Raw genomic sequence first — 10,882 nt, 5'->3', positions numbered from 1 at the left:
CTAATGGCGCACCCCGAGTGCGCCATTAGTATCTGGTATACTAATGGCGCACCACGCGGTGCGCCATTAGTATAGCCCATCGTGCGCCATTAGTATGGCCTCCAAGGGGCCATATTTACCCATGTTCCTTGGCATACTAATGGCGCACTAGGGGGTGATGCGCCATTAGTGTCCTTTCTGCAGTGCGTCATTAGTGTTCTCGGTGGTGCGCCATTAGTATTAATATTAGGGATTTTTTTTTTCTTTTCTGATATTTGCACAGGTTACAAAACATATTACTGCACATAATATAGAGAGCACAACATATAAACAGTAGAGTTATCGAATACAATAGAAGATTATTCTCCGAATACAATTCATCAAATTAGTCTCTGAATTCAAAATACCGAACAAAGTTAGAACATTACAAGTCTCGAAACCGCGAGTAGCGAGTTTGTCTTCACATTACAAGTCGATATCGATCATCTAAACTACCATCACATAGAAGAGAGTTGCGGTCATCACGATTAGCATCATCACGATGAAACTGGTCTTCATCCGGTTCCTCCTCCGCTCCCTCCTCTCTCCCGCTAGATAGCGCGCATATCTAGCTTCCGCCTCCGCCCTAGTGGTGTACCCTTTGTAACTGTTACCGCTGAAACGGTGAACCTGTCTCCGACACTCCTCCCAGTCGTCGTAGACTCCGGGAACCTTACCCTTGTACACGACCTACGATGGCATCTCTATGCACTAGCCAAACAAAATGTTAGTAGCAATTCACAGACAATATATAAGCAATATATAAGTATGCAACAAAAGGATCGGAAGAGAAAAGCAACACATTAATAGCACGATTCATGGTCCTACTAATAAATAGCATCGATTACATATAAGTTGAACGACTGTCCAAACCAAAGAGACATACAAGTTCATTAAAGTTTAATATTACAACATGAGCCAATCGACATTTCAGAACTACATAGCATCACTACTTTCGACTCGACTCAGGGACCGGAGCGTGGATGAAGCCGCCGTCTTTCGTGATGGTCATGAAATCGCGGGTGTTGTCAGCCTGCATTTGTAGTGTTGTTTCTATCTCACTATTGGACGGTTGATGTCTGAGATAGAACTGCCCCGAGGTACGAAGGACATATTGATGGATGATTTCCGCAAACTCCGACTGGATGCGAAAGAATTCTTGTCTGATGTCCGCGTCCTGGATTGCCGACAAGCTTGTGGCCCAATCTTTGAGATTATTTGGTAGCAGAAGGTGATTATGGTCCCGTACGATCGCCCGCATGTGATGGAGGGCGTAGTAGGCATCCTTCTGACCGCCAGCCGGCTGCTTGATGCAGGGGAATGTCGTATTGTGGCTGAAGATGTGCTTGCCGTACCTACGAACTGGCCTGCTGAAGGTGCCTCCAGATCTGGCGTAGCCGGGGAGAACATCATCAAGAACTTTCTTGATATTTGTGTAGTCTTTCTTCGACTCACGGTCCGGGTCGAAATACGTGGCCATGGAATGTTTCGGGCTTAAGAGGATGAGTGTGCAATGTGTGTCACTGCACAAAACACAGAATGTTAGAAAAAAAAGAACGATCGAAATCTAAGAAATCATATGTAACGGGGCGGTGAGGGGATGACTTACTCGGGAAAGTAAGGCACGAGGAAGTTATCCTTATCTGGGTTTGCCAGAATGACGCCTTCGAGATATGAACTCGCGACTTGCCGGTCCCCAGCGCTGCCCAAGATCTTGGCACGCATGTTGAAGGGGTCGACTATCACGATGTCCGGGGTCTTGTCTCTAATGATCCGCATCTCCATACTCAGCGAAAAAAGCCGAACGAATGTGTAGTGCAGCGGATGAAGGTTAAACATAGCGAAGATGTCATCAAACCGCAGGACGATCGTACCCCCGATGGCGCTATCCACAAAGCCCTTGCCCTCTGGCACCTTGGCCACGAAAACCGGGTATGCCACATCATTCTCGGAGAGACGCCGCTTCTCCAAAGAAAGAACACTGTCATGCAGACTCCGCATAGCACCGGTTGCAGCATTGAGCAGATTAGTCGGTAGCATCGGCCTACCCGCCACATGCACCCTCCTCGAGATATCCTTAGGTGAAGGTGGCCCGTCCTGAGCACGGATCGTACTCGGTGCTGGCTGGCTCGCACCGCCCTTGTTATTCTTTCATTTCCGTCCCTTCTTCCTCATCTCCTGTAATGGGATCGAGTTCTGCTCAGAGACCACCTTCTTGAGTGTGTTGGGGCTGATAATATTCCGCACCTCGGCTATCTGAGGCTCGGTGAAGGCGGCAGCTGGAGGCGTCTCCTGAGAACTGAATGCCGGACGACGCCTGTTGCAATTGGGTTTCTCCGCGGTACCGGCTCGATCGCAGTCGTCTTTTTCAGGGTTGGGTTCTTGAGAAGGAGTCCCGAAGAATTCGTCACCGTACCCATGTTCGGCAAAGTACTTATCGATGTTGGTAAATGTACCATCATCGTTGTCGTCGTCGTCCGGATCCTGTGCCATATGCATGTCCGGATCCTGTGCCATAGGGATGTCCGGCATGTCCGGTAGTGTTGCGGCGGTCTTGCCATGGCTTGGCGCCGGCACGACTGGCGGTGTTGTCTGTGGGGTGGTGTCCCCCGCCCCCAAACGAATCTGGCTCTTCGGCCAAAGCAGGGGCCAGCTTACACAGGCGCTGAGGGTCATCACATCATCTTCTCACGGTATTTCACGAAGCGGGGCGGTAGGCCTTGCTCGGCACGCTCCGCGTCCTCCTTGTCCCATATAGGTTCCGCCACTCTGTAACCGCCGGGACCGAGTTTGTGGACCCCTAAGTTCAAGTCCCGCATCTCTTTCCCCCACTGACTTGATTCCTCGGATGCGCTGCTCTCGCACTTGATCTTGAACTCCTCGTAGTCATCTTCGCTGATCGAAGGATTTTTCACCTTGATCTTCTCATAACTATCACCTTTGTTAATCATTCTCTTCACCGCGCTTCTCCAAGTAGACAGGGCCGTGCTCATCTTCTGGAGGGTGGCACTGTTCACTTTATTCCCTGAGAGGCGTGTGTTTGCAAACTCAGCGGGGAACTTGTATCGTTCGTGCAGCTTCGTGAAGAGGAGGTTGCGCAAATTCCCTCGGTCCTTATGCCTTAGGTTCTCGGTGTTGATCGAGATGGTGCTCCGGAGAATGCACCCGAGCTGAACCGAGTACCCTTTGACTAATTCTTTGGGCACCATTGGATCCCCATCGCAGTTCACTTCAGTAAATTCCTCCTTGACGGTGTCGAGCACGTTCGGGCGCCGGTCCTTCCGTTGCCTCTTCGGTTGGCTGCCGTCTGTGCGTGCGCTGCCATCATTAGTGGTGGCATCCTCGGCGGCACCATCAGTGGTGTCATCCCCGACGCCACTAGGGGTTGTGTAGTCAGGATCGGTGTCTTCCGCGGCATCCTCATAGCGGTGAGGTTCTTCCTCCATCTCCTGGGACAGCTCCCAGAATTGCTTGCCCGAACCGCCGGCCTCATCGTTGTGGGCCATGTTTCGCTCTAGATAGGAAAAAGTTTGGTCAAAAAGTTGGTTATTGTCAAGGAACAAGATCTCTAAGTTGACCAAATAACCTAATTCTCGAGGAATGTCGCCAAAAAGTTGGTTATTGTCAAGGTACAATTGAGAGATGTTTGTGATATTGCCTAGGTGTTTTGGGATGGAACCTGTTAGTGTGTTGTTGCTAAGGTCCAAGTCCACATTCTCAAGGTCTAAGATAATTTAATCAGGGCAGTGGCAGTGGATTTGTGCACAAGCTAAGCTAGCTAAGACAGTAGCTTCCTTGCAACCCACAAAAGACAAAGGAAAAGGGGTGAAAAGGCGCAGATGGTTAGCTTTGATGAGCAGGCAGCATCTTCCTAACCCCCTTCTTCTTGTCTCCTCTCACTATATCTCTCACACACATGGCAAGCAAGGGTGTCTGAGTGTGTGAAAAAAATACTAAACTAATCCAACCACTAAAGCACTAGATCACTACTATTGTATAATCTTTTTATAGCTTTGTATATATGTATGGCTCCAATGGGTGCCACTGCCATGCATCCCTCTCCTATCATTTAATCATGATTAGCAATCATTTTGACCAGAGATTAGTTTTGGTTAATTAATTAACTAGTGTGTGCCACAGCAGAGCCCAGATCTCCATCTAGCTAGTAGGAGTGGCTTTCCAAGGCCTCTTTCCAATGCCACAACTCCTCTAATTTTTGTTGGTTGATGTCAAGATACATGTTGATTAATTTTTGTTTCGGTTGAGAATCGGGCACCTTCTAGGTCAAGAAAATTGGGCATGACCTTTGCTAATTTTCTTGACCTAGGAGTGCCCCATTCTCAACCGAAATGGAAATTAATCAACATTTCAGGAGAAAGGGGTCATTTCAGAAGATCACAAGTAGCCGCAGCATCACAAGTAGCATCATCATCACAAGTAGTACAGCAACAACATCACAAGTAGTACAGCAGCATCATCACAAGTAGTACAGCAGCATCATCACAAGTAGCAACAAAACCACAAGTAGCGGCAGCATCACAAGTAGTACAGCAGCAACAAAATCACAAGTAGCAGCAGCATCACAAGTAGTACAGCAGAGAAAGGAGAGGAAGTACCCTAGCAATTTATGAAAGTGTCCAGTGCACTAAACTCCAACTCCAGTACCAGAGGAAATGGGCAGTAGATGGGCAGCCTACAACAGATGCAGCTCCAGCTCCTTGACGTGCAGATGCAGCTCTAGCTCCCTGGAACCAACAAACAATATTGAGCAAACAACAAGAACTAATCATCGCTTTGCGGAACTAATCATAGCAAGAACATAGCAAGAACTAATCATTGCTAGTATTAACTGTGCTTTCTGAGATGATGCTTATGTAAAATATCAATGAGTATTCCCACTGGTTCATCGCTTTGCGGATCTAACCCACAAGTTTTGGCATGGTGAGAACTTCAAGGGTCAAGTTAGTAGGAGTACACATGAGCTCCTTCAAGCAGTGTGAGGGCCAGCGAGAAGAGGTTCCAGATTGGTGGTAATATCTAGCTCAAACGAAAAAACAGATTACAATGCTTGTTATATAATAGTTTCATGAATCTGGGTTAACATGCTTCTGTCGTGCTTCTGAGATGGTGCCCGTATTCCACATATTTGGGATGTGTAAACAGCACAAATCTTTCAAAACTCTAAAAATGCAATATTCGATTCATTTTGATTTTGTACCAGCAACCTAAATTGTGCATTATTGGCCCCAATAATGCAATTCAACACTAGAGATATATTGAAAATTAAAACCTTTCTGCCACGCATCAATTTCATTATCACATGAGCTACATGAAACATTTGAATTCTCAGGAGCAAGCTTAACATTCCATTCCACCAGTGGCAAACGGAAATTTGACCTCTTTCTAAAATCCTCCAGCATTAACCCAAAAACATAGGCACTCATGCACAGAAACTGATCAGAGATACAAGGATAAAATCCAAGGACACTCATAGGATAAGATTTGATAGCAGAAACTAGCACTTGATAATAACATAACCCACTAGCTGCCTTAAGCATCTCATCAAAAAAAATAGGAGGGGATCCCTAACTACAAGTATGCTGATAACTAAAATCAAGCAGAAAATTAATTATACTACACATACCTGAAGCCTCACCGAGTGCACCTCCAAGAAAGCAGAGAAAACCCTAACACTCACACCACCTCAAAATCAAAATCCCTACAAAAGATCTCCCATGAAAGAACAGAGTAACAAATTCAGTTTCACAGATCAACACATAATCACTAGACAAACACGAATCTAAACTGAACAATTAATAGGTTCCAAGAATATACTAGATTCAATTTCAGAAAGTTCAGTTTCATTTTGTAGCAGTTGTCAAACAAATGTATCAGTCCACTCCATCAAAGTACACATCCATCTAGCAGACCAAACAACCCGCACAATCGACCATCAACTGGATTAGCAATGCAGTGCACAATCACAGAGCACTATGAGTCTACCATCTCATCTTGCAATGCAGTGCACAATCTTGGATGGCTGTGGCGGCGGTTGCGGTCTGGCGGCCGGTGGAAGGAGACGGGGCGACAGCGGCAAGGCTTTCTGGGCTCTGGGGGAGAGGGCGAGGGGAAGCGAAGGCGAGGGAGGGGTGGGTGGGTGCGGCGAAGGCGAGGGAGGGGGTGGGTGGGGGCGGCGGAGCCCGGGAGCTAGGTCGGCGTCGGTGCAGCGTCGTGCTCGCCGGAGGTAGCCATGGTGGGAGGAGGCAAGAAAACCTAGGGGGGAAGGGGGGAGGGGAGGAGAGGGGAGGAATCACCTGTGGGAGAACGGCAGGCTGCCATAGGAGAACACCGACGTCGAGGAGGCTGCGGGCGGTGGCGCGTCGAGGAGGCGGCGCAGTGGGTTGGGGGAGGGCGCGTGGCTGTCTGGCGAGGGAGGGAGAGAGGCCAGAGGGAGAGGGGAGCAGGTGGATGGGGGAGGGTTAGCAATGGCGCACCTCCTAGGGGTGCACCATTAGTATGTTTTTTATAGCAATGGCGCACCCCCGAGCGGTGCGCCATTAGAAATCTTTTTTTAGATAGCAATGGCGCACCACCCAGCGGTGCGCCATAAGTAACCTTTTTTTTGCACAGCAATGGCGCACCAGCCAGCGGTTCGCCATAAGTAATTTTATTATTATTATTATTATTATTTGTTGCATCTAATAATTTTTTAGAATGAAAATGAATATGAAACAGTAATATTTTTTTATAAAAACAGTAATAATTTTTTTAAAAATATCATCAAATTTCTTATTTGAAAATATTTATGAATATGAAAAAATATCATCAAATTTGTTATTTGAAAATATAATCAAATTTGTTTTTTTGGATTTTTAGTTGCATTCATTTGTGAATTGGTAAAACATTACTGGGGAGGGTGCGGGGGGTCGTCGGCGGCGGTACGGAGCGGCGGAGGTGCGGGGGGGGATCGAGATTGAGATGGCTATTTTTAAAAATATTCATGAGTTCAAAAAGTGCCCATGAAATACAATCGAGAAATGAAGGCTACAATTTAAATACAATCGATCTTAGCTAGCTATCTGTTCACAATCTTCTTGCCCTTATTTTTCGTAAATGGAGTTCTTCTCTTGAACGGACGTCCTTTAGGTAGGGTGGTCCTGCTTCTTCTTGTGGTGTATGCTGGTACTTCATCGTCGTCGTCATGTTCCATCTTCGGTCGCCGTACTTGTCGAAGTCTTGCTCATTGGCGACTCCATCCATTCCAATGATCTTCCTTTTGCCTCTCCTCATGACAACATGACTGGGCTTTGACGGGTCGGTAATGAAGAAGCATTGGTCCACTTGGGAAGCCAGTACCCATGGCTCATTTTTCGCGGTGACGTTTGCGCTCGCGGTCTTGGATTTGGCTTCGGGTATAACCATGGTGGTGAAATACCGGTCTTCTTTTAGGACGCTCTTGGCCCATCTGACACGGAACATTGGGACCTTCTCTCCAGCGTAGCTCAGCTCCCAGATCTCCTCGATCCTTCAGTAGTATCTGTCCTTGTCGTTACCGGTGTAAGATTCCATCGTTACCCCGGAGTTCTGATAACCATCGTATGCCTCATACGTCATCAGGTTGTGCTCGGCGCCCTGTGACAAGGCGAATATGTTCCGCGGAAGAATCCGCATGTAAAGGGTACGACAAAAGCTTCTGCTTGAACCAACGCGTGAAACATGAGTTGTGCTCTTTGATTATATCTCCGTCCGTCCTCTGTTGGCCTCGGTCATTGTACGTCTTCTCAATAAAGGTTTTGTGCTCTAGCACCCAAGGATCGACCACGTCTATGTGTTGTAGCGCGGCTAGGTTTGCTCTTTCAAAGTCGGCGAGTCGACCCTCGAAGTCGACATGCATTTCGTGGCGACCCTCACGGTGACCCCATCCAGCGAGCCTGCCGAGGTGCCTGTTGACGGGAAGACCAACGGGGTTCTCGATGCCTAGATAATTCATGCAGTAGGAGATGCACTCTTCGGTCAGAAAGCCCCTGGCTATGCTTCCCTCTGGACGTGACATGTTGCAAACGTATCCTTTGATGACACCATTCATCCTTTCGAACGGCATCATGCTGTGCAGGAACGTCGGCCCGAGTTGGATGATATCCTCCACGATATGGACCAGCAGATGCACCATAACGTCGAAGAATGCGGGCGGGAAGTACATCTCAAGCTCGCATAGTATCACCACGATCTCTTCCTGTAGCCTTCTGAGTTGCCTCACGCCAACCGACTTCCGAGAGATGACATCGAAAAAGTTGCATAGGCCAAATAGCGTTTCACGGACGTGCGCGTCCATGATCCCACGGATTGCAACTGGAAGTATCTGCGTCATCAGCACGTGACAGTCGCGAGACTTCATCCCGCTGAACTTCTGCTTCGCTGAGTCTAGGTATCTGCTTATCTTCCCCGCGTAACCGTAAGGAAGTTTTACTCCTACGAGGCAGGTGAAAAACTGATCGATCTCCTCCTGACTTAGAGTGAAGCACGCGGGATGGAAGTCATTTCCGGTCTTCTTGGCCTTTTTGCCTTTGCGACGACTTTCCGTGTCCTGCTTCGCCTCATCATCATCATCATTAGTGTGAAGCTCCTCCCTGATGCCCATTGATTTCAAGTCTGCCCTTGTTTTCAGCCCATCTTTGGTCCTCTCCGGCATGTTGAGCAGGGTACCAAGCAGACTCTCACACATGTTCTTCGTGATATGCATGACATCAAGGCTGTGAGGCACACGGTGGATCTTCCAGTACGGCAAGTCCCAGAAAACAGACCTCGTTTTCCATACCTTCAACAGCGGCTCTTGCGCCTTTCGCTTCTTTCCCAGCCCTGGCGCCTTTCGCTTCTTTCCCGGCTCTGGCGCCTTTTGCTTCTTTCCCGGCAGTGGGCAATCTTTCCAATTTTTCAACAGCTTGTCTATTTCCTCGCCGCTCCTTGTACGCGGGCGTCTTCGGGGTTCGGTTTCACCATCGAACAGATCCTTGCGTTTTCTCCATGGGTCATCGTCGCGAAGCCACCTTCGATGTCCCATGAACACGGTTTTTGAAGACTCGGGATCTCTATCTAGCTGGCGATACGTTGTGTCATCCATGCATCTGACGCATCCAGAAAATCCGTGGACCACCTGCCCCGCGAGATATCCGTAACCGAGATAGTCGTGCACCGTCGTGAGCAGTGCGGCTCTCATAGGGAAATATTCTTTCTCTGCGGCGTCCCATGTATTGGCTGGCGTTTTCCATAGCGTGTCTAGCTCCTCTTTCAGCAGCCCCAGATACAGATTGATGTCGTTCCCTGGTTGTTTCGGCCCTTCAATTAGCATACTCATGTAAATGTACTTCCTCTTCATGCACAACCAGGGGGGAAGGTTGTACATCCACACAAACACAGGCCAGGTGCTATGTGTGCTTCTCTGGCTTCCAAACGGATTGACTCCAACGGTACTCGCGCCCAGCACGATGTTCCTTGGATCGTTCCCAAATTATGGGTGTTCGAAGTTCAACGCTTGCCACTTGCTCCCATCCTTAGGGTGACTCAGCATCTTGTCTTTTTTATTTATCTCCGGATCATTTGCGTCATCTTCTCGCTTCTTCTCCTCCCTATCCGCGTGCCAACGCAAGAGTTGTGCTATCTTAGGGTCCGCGAAATACCGCTGTAGACGAGGAGTGATCGGAAAGTACCACACCACTTTTTGAGGAGCTTTCTTCCTCTTCTTGTATCGAGTGACGTCGCACACCGGACATATGGTAGACTTTGCGTGCTTGTCCCGATAAATGATGCACTTGTTCATGCACACATGGTATTTCACGTGTGGTAAATCCAGAGGACACACGATTTTCTTCGCCTCCTCGAAACTGGTCGGGCACTTGTTCCCCTTGGGAAGACGTTCGTGCGAGAATGACATGTTCTCGTCGAAGCATGCGTCGGTCATTTTGTGTTTTACCTTCATCTCCAGAGCCATGAGTGTTACTTTCACGCGGGTATCCTCGGGCCTGCATCCTTCATACAATGGAGTAACCGCGTCTATCTGTAGTTGATCCAGCTTGGCTTTCTCTCGGGCCGCAGCTCTTGCGTTATCCGTCTTCTTGAGAAGTAGCTCTTGAATATGAGGGTCCTGCACCCAGCCCATCGATGGTCCATCGTCGTCTGCTCCAGCATCTTCATCTTCATGATCATGCCCTTCGTCTGCTCCGACATCTTCCTCATCATCATGTCCGGCATCTTCTACATGATGACTGTGTACTGCATCTACTTCATGATCATGCCCTGGAGATTCTTCTATTGGAAATATGCCCTAGAAGCAATAATAAATTGGTTATTATTATATTTCCTTGTTCATGATAATCGTTTATTATCCATGCTAGAATTGTATTGATAGGAAACTCAGATACATGTGTGGATACATAGACAACACCATGTCCCTAGTAAGCCTCTAGTTGACTAGCTCGTTGATCAATAGATGGTTACGGTTTCCTGACCATGGACATTGGATGTCGTTGATAACGGGATCACATCATTAGGAGAATGATGTGATGGACAAGACCCAATCCTAAGCCTAGCACAAGATCGTGTAGTTCGTTTGCTAAGAGCTTTTCTAATGTCAAGTATCATTTCATTAGACCATGAGATTGTGCAACTCCCGGATACCGTAGGAATGCTTTGGGTGTACCAAATGTCACAACGTAACTGGGTGGCTATAAAGGTGCACTACAGGTATCTCCGAAAGTGTCTGTTGGGTTGGCACGAATCGAGACTGGGATTTGTCACTCCGTGTAAACGGAGAGGTATCTCTGGGCCCACTCGGTAGGACATCATCATAATGTGCACAATGTGACCAAGG

Source organism: Triticum aestivum, chromosome 5D, assembly GCF_018294505.1.
Source record: "Triticum aestivum cultivar Chinese Spring chromosome 5D, IWGSC CS RefSeq v2.1, whole genome shotgun sequence".
NCBI lineage: Eukaryota > Viridiplantae > Streptophyta > Magnoliopsida > Poales > Poaceae > Triticum > Triticum aestivum.
The sequence above is the reverse complement of the archived record's forward strand: the minus strand, read 5'-3'. Positions refer to the sequence as shown.